This window comes from Ursus americanus, chromosome 22 (genome assembly GCF_024610735.1).
Source record: "Ursus americanus isolate L20-20 chromosome 22, mUrsAme1.1.p, whole genome shotgun sequence".
In the NCBI taxonomy this organism is placed as follows: domain Eukaryota; kingdom Metazoa; phylum Chordata; class Mammalia; order Carnivora; family Ursidae; genus Ursus; species Ursus americanus.
In genome coordinates this window covers 8,467,597-8,482,971 of record NC_142148.1, presented here as the reverse complement: position 1 = coordinate 8,482,971, position 15,375 = coordinate 8,467,597, and the positions used below count along the sequence as shown (strand labels likewise).

The window sequence follows — 15,375 nt, the reverse complement described above, 5'->3', positions numbered from 1 at the left end:
AATCTTAGCTCTGCTCCTGTCGTGGTGACTTTGAGGGAGGGCTGGATAACCGCAGTGGGAGGGAGACTGCTGTTTCTCTGTGTATCCTTTCTGCTTCCTGAATCTGATATCAGAAGAGGGTACTCACTTCTTTAAAAAACACACATGTAGGGGCGCCTGGGTGGTACAGCGGTTAAGCGTCTGCCTTCGGCTCAGGGCATGATCCTGGCGTTATGGGATCGAGCCCCACATCAGGCTCCTCCGCTGTGAGCCTGCTTCTTCCTCTCCCACTCCCCCTGCTGTGTTCCCTCTCTCGCTGGCTGTCTCTCTCCGTCAAATAAATAAATAAAATCTTACACACACACACGTAGATGTTGTCAGTAAAGGAGCACGGATATCTGAATTGCAGTCTTAAGGGACCAAGCTCATTAAATAAGAAACATTCCCCCTGTCTCCCAGTTCCTGAGTTTCCTGACCTCCTCCTCTCGCTTTCCATCCAGAATCCAACTTCACTCAAAATAGGACACCTGCTCCATTTTGCCCAGGAGTAAATTGTCAGAGAAACCTTGACAGCGCCCCCAAAGTTGATTATTGAACCATATAACATAGAGACACCTAAAGCTATTCATGAGCTCAATGTTCACAGCATTCGTGCTTTGTCTGTCTATTCCCAGCCTGGTTCAGCTTTCTCCCCACACGCCCAACCCCAAACACGATGAATGGGCTACTGGACGTGGACACGACGTCCTATTTGCTGCAATGCAGAGTGAGATGCTCTGGTCTTCTTCAGGGCACCTGCCTGCTGATGTCCTTCCTCCTTTCCTTCCCACTTCACCTCATGGGATTAATTTAGACGTGTTCTGAAGTATTTATTTAAACCCATTCTCCTCCTGAGTCAGTATGGACTTTGCTCACCCTATTTCCTTGAAATATTTCCACCTTACAAGGGTGAGCAATGGCACAGGAGCTCTATTTCCTCCAGAGCACACCGTGGATGAAGATAGTATGTGTTTACAGAGACGTGAAAAAAAAAAAAAAAAAAGGATAATTTGAGCTTCCTTTCCAAAATGATGACAGGTGCTCCTGGCTTGTAGTAACGTTGCAAGATTTGTAATTTGATATATAGTGAGAGAATCCACTGTGGGGCGTCTCTGTTTTTGGTCTTTCTCTCTTCTCATCAGACTGTCTGTCTGGCTTGGAGAACTAGCCAGGGACCCAGGTAGGGATGAGCCCAACAACCCAAGCGGGGCAGACTCCTGAAACCTGAGTAGTAACAGAATCAGTCCTGACCTAACACAGCCGACTCCAGCGACAAAAAGTTTGTGCAATCTTCTCAGTAAGATGACCTGAGGCTAGTCCTGTGTTTGCTTTCTACGTTCTAGAAAACGTTTTTAATGGGTTTGGGATTCTTCCACACTAAGCACTTTTTGCTCGTTAACATGGCTTGGAGTGTTGTGCCTTACTCTGAAGTTGTATTTTGAGAGCCTTGTGGGGAAAGTCGGGATTTTTCTCTTCCTCCTCTTTTTTTTTTTTCCCCTCCTGCCTTAAAAACAAGATAAGCCTGTATGCAAATAGAGTCCACAGTGACCACAGTCCTATTCTCAGCTTTATTTATCATATCACAGAGTCTTCCTTCACCCATTATGCTCTATTTGCATACCTTTAACATTAGAAACATTTATTCCAGTAATGAGTCATTTGAGACATCTTCTGGGTTTATAGCCCCGAAGTTGGATTCAACGGCACGAACGCCGGAAGAATGGATGTCTTCTGGGTTAAAACCCCAGGATTGTTTACGTGTAGAGAGAGACGGAAAGGAAGAGAGGTTCTGTTTGGTTTGGGTTTTGTTTTTGTTTTTTGCTCCTTCGTTTGCTTAATTCAAAGACTGAAATGTGCTCGAATGAATTAAAGATAATATTAGAAATATATTAGGTACATCCGTCCTACGTTCAGAGCTATTCTGTACGAATGAGAATCTCATTCTATGAAGAGGGAAATGGCAGACGGCTCTTCTAGCCTCTCCAAGAAGAGGAATGGCTTTATACTTTAAATATCCCCCCCCCACTCTCCTGAGACATAATCGACTCACAACATTGTGTAATCTGAAGGTGTACAGCTTGTTGACTTGATACATTATATTTTGAAATAGTTCTCAAATGGAAAAAAAAAAAAAAAGGAAAGACAGAGAGACAACCCCAATGCTTTTCTCAGAAAGAACAGGAAACCTGAAGGAGGAAGTATGTGACAGTTTATTTTTCAACGAGCCCACATTATCAAGTGAATGAAATCCCTCTGGAAGCTATAAACATGAAAATTGGAAGACGGCTGTGTTCAGGCAGCACAAAAGGCTTCTCGATATTTAGAACCTTTTTTTTTTCAAAGCTAAGTTATTAATGAAAGCCAATTATTGTACTTTTCCAAAAGGAAACACTGAGTCATTCATGAAATGATCTAAGATTTCGAAACTTGCTTACACCATTTTTTTTTTCTCCTCCTTGCCTACCTGTGCCAAAAGCAGGCTCGGAAAAGCCAACCAGTAACCGTGGCCTAAATCCAGGGAGCCGGCCAAATGAGCTGAAGAAGGGAGCAATTTAACAAAGACTCCCGATGCCCCAGAGGGTGACTGTCTCACCAGAAAGGCAGGCGACAAAGTGCCTGCCCGAGTCCGGAGCAGCGGAGGGAGCCTCCGTCCCCCGCCCCGCCTGGAGTGGGGGGTGGGGGGTGGGGGGGTGGGGGGGTGGGGGGGCTGTGATTAACCGGTTCAAGCACAGCAGCTCTGCGCCCATACCCCTGGCCTGCCTCCAAGTTTCCGGTGCAACAACAAGTGGGCGTGGGCCCGCAGATAGGGAGGCCCCTGTTCCAAGGAGGCACACAATTTACGACCAGAGACCTGCAGACTGTGGCCCGAGCCGGGATCCGGAGGAGAATGTGCTCGGCGAGGAAAGACCGACGTCTTGATCCGTTTGCCAAGCGTGTTTATGTTGAAGCCATTAAATTGTGTCCAGAGACAGTCAACACAATCGGGGGTGGGGTGGGGACAAGAATAAAACTGTGCGTGAGGCGGTTCTAACCCCAGGACAGGTCATCCCCTCTCTTTCCGGCTGTGGAAGAGGGGTTCCAGGTCCTCCTTTTTAAAAACATGACTTTTAGAGAAGAGTCCTTTAACTATGAGTTGAACCACCGAACTTTCTGAACAGGAACGGTGGTAGCAGCCTGTTTCACCTTTACAAACAGCTATAAGGCCTTGTAGATAAATAATGTAGACAAGGAAACAATGTTTTGGTCCAAACAATACAGGAAAAGCTTGGAATTGTGCCTTCTTAACACGACACTTTATGTTTGCCTTGTACTCTTAAAGGGATTTTACAGATACGTTAACTTTAGACGGCTCTGCAAGGAGGCCGGGCAAGCACAGTTGCCCATTTTACAGATTAAGAAGCTGTGGCTCAGAGAGACCGTGACCTTTCCAAGGTCACAAACTTAATTGCAGAGCCCAAACTTCAGTCCAGGACTGCTGGCAGAGTACCGGTCCTCCCCCTACGTGGCCTGTCCCTTATAACCAGGGTCTGAATTCTGTATCCAGACTCTATATTCCTATGCCTGCTGCTTTTATATTCAACCTATACTTTTGAATTCTTAGGATTCCTAAGGAATATTCAATTCTTGTGATTCCCAAGGAATATTCAATTCTTGTTTCTACACCCTACCTTAAAGATTCTGGTCCTTTTTCACAATGGGGGATGAACCTATTTGAAAAGGAAGCGGTCTAGATTCTGGTATTAGTGTCGAATGACTTCCTCTTTTTCTCCTTGTGTTTATTGTGGTATCAATTTTATCCCGACACCTAAAAAAATCCCAGATTCTGTACCACATACGAGGGACTTTTTAAAAAACTCTTTCTCATGCACTAAGATGTTACTAATAGTCACCAGTGATTTTAAAATCTTGTGTGTGTTTCTTTTTCACTTTTTTTTTCACAATGATTTTCTTTTTCTGGCCCTTTAGGAGGAAAAGTGTTTAAAAAAAAATTATCATCGCTTTTTGCGTAACTCACATGGTGTAATTCACACCATGGGTGGTTATTACTAACACCCGGAGAAAAAACATTGCAGTTTCACGACAAACCATTAGACACCTCCATAGGCCTCACTTATTTACAATATGCCCTGTAAGCACTGGTTAAAAATTGATGATTCCAGGGCAGGCTTTCTCAAGTGATTTTTGTAAAATACCTAGGAGACCTTGAACATTCTGTTACAGTTTTACAATCACGGAGAGAAGGACGGAAGGTGGTGTTCACCAGGAATATTGCTTTATTACTCAGCTAAAAGTCCCTTTGGCTCTAAAAGCCCCTCCTCCTGGCGCTGCTGCGGGCTGGCTGGGAGAAGTCAGCATTTTCTCTCCCTTCCTGCGAACGATTCCATTTTCAAAACACGTAAAGGAAAACTGTTCTTTCAGTAAATGATCTCCCCCCAGCGGGAAGAGACCACCCCCCTCTTATTTGCGGAGCAGTAGCCATCGGGTGACAGGGAGTTGTCACCAACTCACCTTGCGATGATGGCAAGCCTTTTTTACATGCTGTTCACCGCCTCTCCGGCGCTGTTGTGTGCTTTTTCTATGGATGAGCTCCGGGAATCCTTCCTACAAGCTATACGGGGCAGATGCTGTTCTACAGAGGAGAAACCGAAGCACAGAAATGTTGAGCAACCCACCCAAGATCACACAGCTAAGCGCCAGGCTCCAATCCATTATTCTTTGCTGCCTCCAGGCATTAATGCAGCCTGCAAACCTTCTATGAAGTGAGTTAGCTCACTGACCTCTGTTTCAGAGGCCGAACTTTTTTTTCTACTATCACCGGAGTGTGGGTGAAAATCGGGGTGTCTCACGGCAGAGACTTGTACTGAATGGTGAGCCAGAACCCACTGAGGACGAGAAGGTTTCTGTCTACCCACTAATATTGCCTTTAAATCTCCGAGCCAAGTCGGTTGTGGCAACACCAACACCTACGGCTTCCCCAGTTAGGTAAACATGGTTTGAGTCTAAGAGTAAGTCCTTGATGGTTTAGCTTCGGACAGGCAGATTCATTTCAATTCATTTTAAATACTTGTGAAGCTTAAATTGTAAAATGTTAAAACTTGGTGGATTTTATGCACTAGCCGAAGGACTCACCGTTACTATGGCAAAAACAGCAATCAATAAGCAAACTAAAAAGAAACAAAAAAAGGGGGGGGGGACTGCACAACCAGGTAAACAAACAAATTAGATCTAGCCATAATGCTTAAGAGAATATATATTTTGCTGAATTATATTTTCTAGTTACTCAGATGTCCACAAATAAAAGTTCTGTTTCATCTTTTATATAGTATAATTATGTATTTTAAGATATATTTATATGTATACATGAATCTTTCTGGCACATTTTTAAATATACAAAAAATACTATTTATTTATTTATTTATTTATTTATTTATTTATTTATTTATTTATAAGATTTTGCTTTTAGGTACTCTCTCCACCCAACGCGGGGCTCGAACCCACAACCCTGAGATCAAGAGTAACATGCTCCACTGACTGAGCCAGCCAGGCGCCCCAGAAATACTCTTTAATCTTTAAACGTGTAATGTGGTAAATATGTCATCTTTTATAAAGCAGGTTTGGATGTCAGTAAATGAAACTGCAAGCAGAAAAAAAATATCATTTTTCTTGGATAATTTACGATTTTTCAGTGCCCTCATTCTGTACTGAATGACCATCCACAATGAAATAGAAAGAACATTAAGTCAAATTGTACCTACATGATGTCATGACTGTCCCTGGAAACTTCTTTTCTTGGGCAAATTCCTAATATCAGTTCTGTTCTCATGATCTATCTCTTCCTCCTTCTAAAGAGAAAGTGAGAAAAGAAAAGGACTCAACTTCAAAACACACACACACATTTTTATGTATTTGAGAGAGAGAGCATGAGCAGGGGGAGAGGCAGAGGGAGAGGGAGAAGCTGACCCCCCACTGAGCAGGGAGCCCAAGGCGGGGCTGGATCCCAGGACTCTGGGATCATGACCTGAGCGGAAGGCAGATGCTCAACCCACTGAGCCACCCAGGCGCCCCTCCCCCTCCCCATTTTTGAATGCAGCACACACTCTATGAACATACTGCAGTGCCGTTTTAATAAGAGAAAGCAAAGCTCTCTCTGGAACACAAAGTACGCAGAACTTATATGGGTCATTAGAACTTGTCTTCATTATCAAGTTGCTAAACACTAAGGGACGCATGCAGATGCCATGACAAGTATCATTCAATTAAGCTTCCCATTCTGTGTTTGATGAAAAGACCTGAAGGCTCTCATCCTAAATTCAGTGTAAATCCCCCAAGAAAAAGTGGAAATGATTTCATTGAATGAAAGAGTTCAGTGAACTTTTTAATTCTTATTGAGCAAAATGGATTTATGCCCATAGGCCAAACACCATGAATGCAAAATGCTGTGCCAGTCCCTTTGCAGAGAAGGAAGTTGTTTTCCCGTCGCCCAGACCTTAACTCCAGGAAAATGTAGTAAGGAAATGCTGCCAAATGATCTGTGTCAAATCCATGGATTTCTTACGGCTTTGACATGACAGATCTTGAATTGAGATAAATCTAAAAATATTCACGAGCCGATGAATCTATAATCCGAATAAGATCACGATAGGATGCATGTATGAAAATCTTCCACCCGCGGACAGTCATCCAACGACATATTTCTGTTGCAGACCTACGCTACCTGGCAATATTTTGGGGGGCGGGGTTCCATGGACTCCCTTAAGGCTCACAGGTCCTTGAAAATATAATTACTTTATACTACAGCCATGACATGATGGCAGTCTTGCAAAACAGGCCCTGGCACCTTCCTTTTCTTCTTCTTAGTCATTGAAAAATTATTGAGGACCTACTATGTGCCAGCCTCGGTGTTGGTGTGGAAATGTGGACTTGCACGCACAAAACCAGTCCTAGCCTGAGGCAAAGCTGTAGCCAGGTAAAGAGACATTAATCAGCTAATTCTAATGGAACTCAACCATTTGTAATCATTAGAGGTACTAACAGCCTGGTGAAAAATGCGGATTGGCCAGGCCTTCCCTGGGAGACTAGAGGTCACTCACACTCTGAGTGTTACCCCAGGGGACTTAGATTCAGGCGTTCTCAGCCTCGGGGTGCAGGAAGTATTTAACACCCTTGGAGTAAGTGTTCAGTAGAAAAGTGACACAGGACTGTGAGAGCCAGCTTCTCCCTGAAGAATATGGGTTGGTACTTGGGCCCCATGATACTTTTCAGGGCCCCCAAAAATGTTTTTCTCTTAATTTCTCCCAAAGCTAGAAGAAAAATGAATGTAACAATAATGAATATAGAATAATAGTCCAGCCGGGATTATACTCATCTTTATGCCAATGCAATAGCAAAACATAATTTTTAATATCCTTTTTTGGACGAAGGGACTCACCAGGGCTAAAATACCTGGGGTCCTAGCTCTTTCTCTCCTTCTGAAACTCTCCTGATCAATACCATTTGACTGTCCTATCTTCACAGTTTATAAGCTGTGTGACCTTGGACAAGTTACTTAACCTCTCTGTGCTTCTGTTTACTCACCTGTAAATAACTTTCAGTCTTGCTGTGAGGATTAAATTAATTAATATGTGTAAAGTACTTAGAACAATGTCTGGCACATAATAGGTACTCAATACATACTGGCTAGGTTTATTATTTCATCACATCTTAATTATCCTATATTTTGTGTATCTTTCAGTGCGAATGAAAAATCCTTTATGTGTCGATTCTATGCCTTTTATCTTGCCTCTCTCAAAGCAATTAGCATGATACAACCTACAGAGTAAATGTTCAATACATATTAGGGAATTGATAAAAATAAAATTTAGCGACCATATTAATTAGGATCAGGATCAATTGTGGATAATAGAAAAACGTCGGGTAAGAGTTCATTTCTCCTTCATGAAACATAGATTTGCGTCTGTCTAAGGCTGTGTGGCACTCCAACATGTCAGCAACTGGGCTCTTTCCATTTTACTCCTTAGCCCGCCTTTCATGTGGCTTTAGCCTCAGGATCCAACCTTGCTGCTCAAGCTCCAGCCATCAGACCACATTCCAGTAAACAGAAAGAATGTGGGAAGGTCAGAAAAGGGAACATCCTCCTGAAAGACAATTCCAGGAGGCCATCTATACCACTCCCCTTACGGACCATTAGCTATAATACAGTCATACAGCTACCCTCCAAGAGCAAAGGAACCCCAGGAAATACTTTTTTATCTGGGTGGCCACGTGCCAGCTAAAAGTTGGGATTTTACTGCCGATGGAGAAGGGGAGACAGATATTGGGGCAACTAGCTCCCTCCGTCCTGGAAGTTTGAGTTTGGAATGTGAATACCACGGAGAATGGGAATGCTCTCAGACCTCTGAAAGGAAGCTGGTCACACGAGGCCTGGCTGTGACTCTTGTAGAAGCACTGTCTTATCTTCCTCTTAAAACTCTAATAATACTTTCAGAATTGATGCTATTCCATTTAGAACTGTTCACTTACGATGGAACTCCCTAAGGAAGAAAGACAAAAACATAAAGCCAGATTATTACAAAATTTTTCTTGTATATGGACAATTTCAAGCAAAATAAAGAGAAGGGTTTAATGGACCTCTATCTACTCATGATGCACCTTCAAGAACTATCAACTCATGAACCTCTTCTGTCATCTACACCCTACTTCTTCTGCTCTGTTATTTTGATGCAAATCCTAGATACTGTATAATTTCATCCATTGATATTTGAGGATCTCTAAAAGATAAGGACCTTTTAAAATGTGTCTTTATTTTATTTTATTTTATTTTTGAGAGAGAGAGAACGAGAGAGAGAGAGAGAGAGAGAGAATGCATGCCTGCGCGTGCACACGGGAGTGGGTGGGGAGGGGAGGGGCAGAGGGAGAAAGAGAGAGAGCCTCCTTGCTGAGCACAGAGCCCTTCCTGGGGCTCGATCTCATGACCCTGAGATCATGACCTGAGCCAAAATCAAGAGTCGCACACTTCATTGACTGGGCGCCCCAGCCACGCCAAGATAAGGACTTTCTAAAAAAGCATCGTCACAATATCATTTTCACACCTTACAAAATTAGCGAAAAGTTTTTAATATCATCAAAGATTTTTGCCAGGGTTTAAATTTCCCTCATTGCCTCAGAAATGAATTAACAAAATAAAAGAAATTGCCCTCATGTGTCTCATGGGTTTTTTTGTTGTGTTGTGTTGTGTTGTGTTGTGTTGTGTTGTGTTGTGTTGTGTTTTGCTTTGTTTATTTGTTTGAGAAACCAAACAAGGTCTTTACAGTGTGGTTGGATGACGTGTGTCTAAGCCCCTTTTAACCTACTGCACAGCGCGGCACAGCAGCCACTGGCCACATGGGGCTCTTTAAATCAATGAATTTCAATACAGCAAAAATACTCAGTCAGCCACGCAAGCCACAATTCAAGCGTTCGGTGGCCACAGATGCTGTGGAATAGCACCTTCCACACTGGACCATGCAGATAGAGAAAACTTCCACCATTGCAGAAAGTTCTATCGGACGGCACGGCCCCGGGGGATGTGCGACCCCTTTTTCCCTTGCAGTTTGTTTGTTGAGGAAACTGAGGGAGTTTGTCCTGTCGAGATCCACACGTCTGAAACTCTGCGGATGGCAACCCTCCCACGTCAGTAAATGGGTTTCTCTGTTCTCTGTATTCTCCATACCCCAGCAGGTGGACCTGCTGCCTTGATCCAATTCAGGGTCGATTCCTTGGGGCGGTTTATGATGGCAAGCAACCCAATCCCGGTAGTGTGTTAAAAAGCACACAGAGGGGGAAAAAAAAGCACACAGAGAGATTACAATCTGGAAGGATGTACATAGGAACATGATCAGTAGTTATTTTGGGGAACTTGAATGACCTTGTTTTTTGCCTTATTTCTGCTGATCTGTATTTCATTATTTCTTCCACAGCGAGCATGCCTTTCTAACGAAAAGTAAACATTAGCTAGTATTTATTGCACACAATGTGCCAAGCGCTGTGCGGAGCGATTCCCTCACATGAGCTCATGGAATCCTCGTGACAATTCTATGAGGTAATTACGATCTCCATTTTGCAGCAAACACTCAGGAAGATTAAGTAACTTGTCCAAGGTCACACAGTCAGTATTTGGTGGAATCTGGATGTAATCTCGTAGCTGCCTGACTCTCAAGGGATTTTGATGTCGGTAAGTGTGGGGCGAAGCCTGGGAGACTTCATTTCTGGAAAGTTCTGTCAGGTTCTTCTGAGGCAGGACCCAGGTCTGGGAACCAAAGTGCATCCCTGCCAACCACGCTGCATCATCGTCCACAAACATGTTGTCTCCCCATGCTAACCCCTGCTCTCAGCTCAAAAATATTCTACATCTGGCACGTACGGCGCGTAAAGCCTGATGCCTGCACAGAGCATGTGCTCAGCAAATGTACCTTCCCCTCTTCCCCTGCTCCTCGGAGACAGTGCTTGGGAGTGGATACCACCCCACACCGTCGGCACTCTTTTCTCATGCAACAGCTTGTGTGGAGTTTTCCCCTATATGGCAGGTACAGTAGGGACATCAGGACACATTCACGCCCCAACACAGACAAAAGTTGCTGCTCTCATGGAGCTTACTGTTGGAGGTTTGGGAGGAGAGATAAAAACGAAGATAGTAAGTTAAACATAGAGAAAGGGGAGCCTGGGTGGCTCAGTCAGTTAAGCGACCCACTCTTCTTGATCTCTGTTCAGGTCTCGATCTCAGGGTCTTGAGTTCAAACCCTCTGTTGGGCTCCACGCCAGCGAGGAGCCTACTTAAAGAAAAAGAAAAAGAATAAATATAGAGAAAGCCAGATCATGAGACCCTATTCAGAAAGGATATGAAAAATGGGGAAAGTGTGTGGGTGTGTGTACCTATCATTTTGGGGAGGATGGCCAGGGAAGTACTCTGTAAAGTGACCAAGGGCAGCCAAATCCAGCCCACTGCCTAAGAATGGTTTTTCCATTTTTAACTTGTTGAAATAAAAAAATTTTTAAAACAACATTTTGTAACATATGAAAATTACAGGAAATTCCATTTCAGTGTCCATAAATAAAGTTTTATTAAAACAGCCCTGCTTGCTGCCTCTTGTCTATTGGTTGCTTTTGCATGACGATGGCAGGGTTAAGTATTGCCAAAGACACCATGTGGCCCACGACGCCTAAAATGTTTACTCTGAACACCCAAGCAGATGTCACAATACATTCGAAGGCCTGAGATTGGACCACGCCTGGTGTATTCTTGGCACGACAAGGAACGCATGGTGTTTGGAGCAGAGTGGATAAGGTCAGAGAACACAGGGGACCAGATCATGTGCAGTCCTTCATAAGAACTTGGGGTCCTAGCCTGAGCAAGATGGGGGCCATGGCAGTTCTGTAGTGAGGGGTGATGTGGTTGGGCTTATTTGCACAGATCTCCCTACTTTAAAAACAGACTGAAAGGCGGTAGGGGAGAGTGGAAACAGTGAAACCAGCTGTGAGGGCACCCTAATAATCTATGTGAGGGATGATGAGGGGTTGAGCTAGGAAAGTGATAGAATTTCTGAGATTTATCCAGTGGAATTCTTTCTTTCTTTCTTTTTTTTTTTTAGATTTTTTTTTTAAAGTAATCTCTACATCCAACTTGGGCTTGAACTCAGAACCCCGAGATAGAGAGTTGCCTGCTACACTGACTGAGCCAGCCAAGCGCCCCTATCTAATGGAATTCTTTTTTTTTGTTTTTTAAAGATTTTATTTATTTACTTGACAGAGAGAGAGAGACAGCCAGCGAGAGAGGGAACACAAGCAGGGGGAGTGGGAGAGGAAGAAGCAGGTTCATAGCGGAGGAGCCTGATGTGGGGCTCGATCCCATAACGCCAGGATCACGCCCTGAGCCAAAGGCAGACGCTTAACTGCTGTGCCACCCGGGTGCCCCAATCTATCTAATGGAATTCTTGATAAATTTTGAAGGTAGTGTTGACAGCATTTGCTCTGGGTTAGAAACAGTATCTGAGTGAAAGTAGCGGTCAAGGGCGACTCCAAGGTTCTTGGCCTGAGCCAACGTAAAACTGGAATTTTCCTTAGCAGAGCTGGGGAAGAATGTGGAAGAAATCGGTTGGGCAGGGAAAGATGAGGTGCTCAGTTTGGGTTATACTCCTCTGAGATGGTTTTAGACCTCTAAGGGGTGGGTAAAGACAGAAAGCATGAGATAGAGCTCATTGGTTGCTCCCCATCCCCATGCATCCCACAGACAACTTCCCCAGTGGGCTCTCTTTCATAGTAAAATCCAAACTTCCTATCATGCCCACGCTGTCTGACCTCTGGGGTTACCACCTGTCTGCTCCTCCTATCAGCTGTAAACCCACTGTGCTCCCCTTTCCTCCAACAGATCCAGCTCACCCAGTCCTAGGCCCTGTGTCCGCTCCCCCCTCTGCCTGGAACATTCCATCTATAAACTCCTGCAGGGATTGCTGGCCCACTTCATTCACGGCTCTGTTCAAATACCAGCTCTGCAGGAACCTTTCCTGACTCACCCAGCCAGCTAGCCACCCGCCCATCTTACAACCGTGCTTTATTCTCTCTCTGCCTGTACATTCCGATCTTCAGTATTTGTCTTCTTCTGGGAGACGGTGAGCTCTGTAAGGTCAGAAACGGTCTTATTCTCCAGCAGAGTCTGACACAGGGTAGAGACTCAAATATTTGTTGCATAATAATAAAGGAATAGATAAGGTATGGTAATTTTCTACTTTTTACATCCTACATTCTCTACCCCCAAATTGTCTATCCCCTCGACCACCTACACACTGGGTTTAGAAGTCTGTTTGCAACTGTAGGCTTAGGAGTTCAACACTAGACACGCGTGCAATAATGAAGGGGATTGTGAGCAAGACATCACATCTTCGAGAGCTGACAAGAAACAATTCTGTGTCTGGGCAGCTTAATAAGATAATCAGGGTGGCACCCAGCTGGCTCAGTCAGGAGAGCATGCGATGCTTGGTCTCGGGGTCGTAACGTCGAACCCCACGCTGGTGTAGAGATTATTAAAAATAAATAAATACACCTAAAAAAAGATAATCAGGATGTGCAGCAATAGAACGAGGTGAAGGGCAGGCACTCGTTGGACACACCTCTTCCAGTTTCTAGCTTGTTCACTCTATCATTTTGGGGAAAGGGACTTCCTCTTGGGTGTTTGGCAAAGCAAGTTTCGGTGTTTTCCTGCATGGGCAAAAATACAGCAGGAGAGGACATCTTCCAGGGATATGTGAGTTGCAGTCAGACGAAGTGGCTCTCTGGGTCTCTGCCAGAAAGGAGAATCAGCTGTCATCTATTCCTAAAATAAAAGTCCCTTGGAGAAGGGAAAAGGGGGGGGGACAGCAATTATGTTGAAAGTACAGAATTTCGCCTTTTCTCTACCATCACGGTGCGTGCGGTCGACTGTTCCTCACCACGTCTTCTCACAAGACTTTCAGGATCAAGCGATTCCCGGCCAGGAAACAAAAGTCAAATCGTCCCATTCCCCAGTGGATTTGGATGAAAACTAGCCATAAAATCAGGTACAACTCCAAGAGGAGGCATTGAAGAAGGTCCAAGCCGGGTCTATAAGGGATTGCCCATGAGATGGCCCACGTGTTGATGCTGCATGAAGGTCACGTGCTCCTACCCTATCACTCTGTACACATCACTACTGCCTGAACAATAGACATGTTTTATCAGGGAAATGATGTCTCTCTGTTACTATGCTTCTGGACTAGTAGGTTGGTTCAGTAATAAATATGTGAGATCTTCTGTTTGAAAAAAAAAAAGAATTTAGAATAGCTGTTTGCTGGAACAAAAAGGGGAAATTTTAAGGGCACTGAAACTGTTCAGTATGATACTGTAATGATGGGATACATATCATTACGCATTTTTCAAAATCCATAGAACTTTACAGTATAAAGGATGGACCTTAATGTCATCTGTGGACGTTAGTTAATAATCAGGCATCAGTATTGGGTCATCAGCTGTATCAAATGTACCGCACGATTGCAAGTGGTAAATAATAGGGAAATTGTACGGGACAGGGGCGGGGTGTATATGGCGACCTTCTGTATACCTACAACCACTCTAAAAAAGTGAAGTCTACTAATTAACACAAATAAAAGTTTAAAGGGTACACTTTTTAATGAGAGCAAAACTTGTAAAGATACCCCTTGGTTTCACTATCACACAGATGGGAAATGTAAACATCAAGGCCTTAAAAATGGGAGGGGGAAACAATGCCGGCCACCATTCATTCATTTGGAATTGACCCACCGATCCTGAGTTTAAACTGTGCATGGCTTTGCTTTTGTTATTGTTGTTCTCAGTATTTTGTCATCCAAAGAAAGCCCGCAGAGGGCTGTGACTCTTAAAAGACAGTATCAAAATGTTTCAACAACTGACAAACCTCAGACTTCCTGTATTTCTGTAACTTGCAGTTTTCCCTCCCTTCTTTTAATTTGTTAATGATCTCTCCGCCACAGGCTCCCTCTGTCACACATCCCTAACTAGATCAGTAGATCAAAGGTGAGGCTTTGCTAAGTCATCAGTGTAATTTCACTCATGTAGCCAGCTATTAAAAACAGACCTATAGGGTTTTTCAAGGACAACCAAGGTATTGATTTGGCATCAAAAAAACTCCTGTAGTGCAAGCAGTAATATACCAGAGCCAGTGTTTCCACACCGTCCCTGTTCCTTATTCGCTCGGTCCCTGGTGAAATCCTGCGAGGCTCAGAAAAGGCAAATACACCCAGACCCCCACCCTCCCAGCCCAGTTCCTGCCTTCAGAAAGGAATTTCACCCTTACAAACTAGCCAAGGGAACAGAAACCTCCTCGTTTCGCTAACAAGTATTTTTATTACTTTTTTTTTTTTTAGAGATTTGTTTTCCCATGCATTAATTTTCCTTCCCAGTTATCACACCTTTATGCGGATTTTTTTAAAGAACACGTTTCTTATGTAATCTGTTTTGCATTTCTGGAATGAGGAACCTTTTTTGCTCATATTGTTAAAATCTAGACAAGGCACCCGTGTGATAGATCACCCTAAGCCTTGGAAGGAAATGATTCACCACAATACTGTAACCGAAAGTGTTCTAACACCAGGGAAGAAGGTAGGTCATTAACCGTGTCACCTACACAAAGCGGCTATGGGGACTTCAGAGTCTTAGCTTAGCCTTTGCCCTCAGAGGGACCCTGAGCCTGGCTTAGCCTGCTCCCATCAGCTCTGCCCCCTTCTCTGGTTCCTCCGTCCAAATACTAATCATTGATGCTGGGAACTCATGCTCCATTTTTAATTTTTACAAGAAACCTACAACTTTGCGATGTTT

General features: G+C 43.9%; 1 pseudogene; it reads left to right on the top strand.

The window, feature by feature from the left end:
• The first annotated feature begins 13,249 nt into the window (after window positions 1–13,249).
• Window positions 13,250–13,632, top strand: LOC123799394 (large ribosomal subunit protein eL39-like; annotated as a pseudogene).
• Window positions 13,633–15,375: the final 1,743 nt, after the last annotated feature.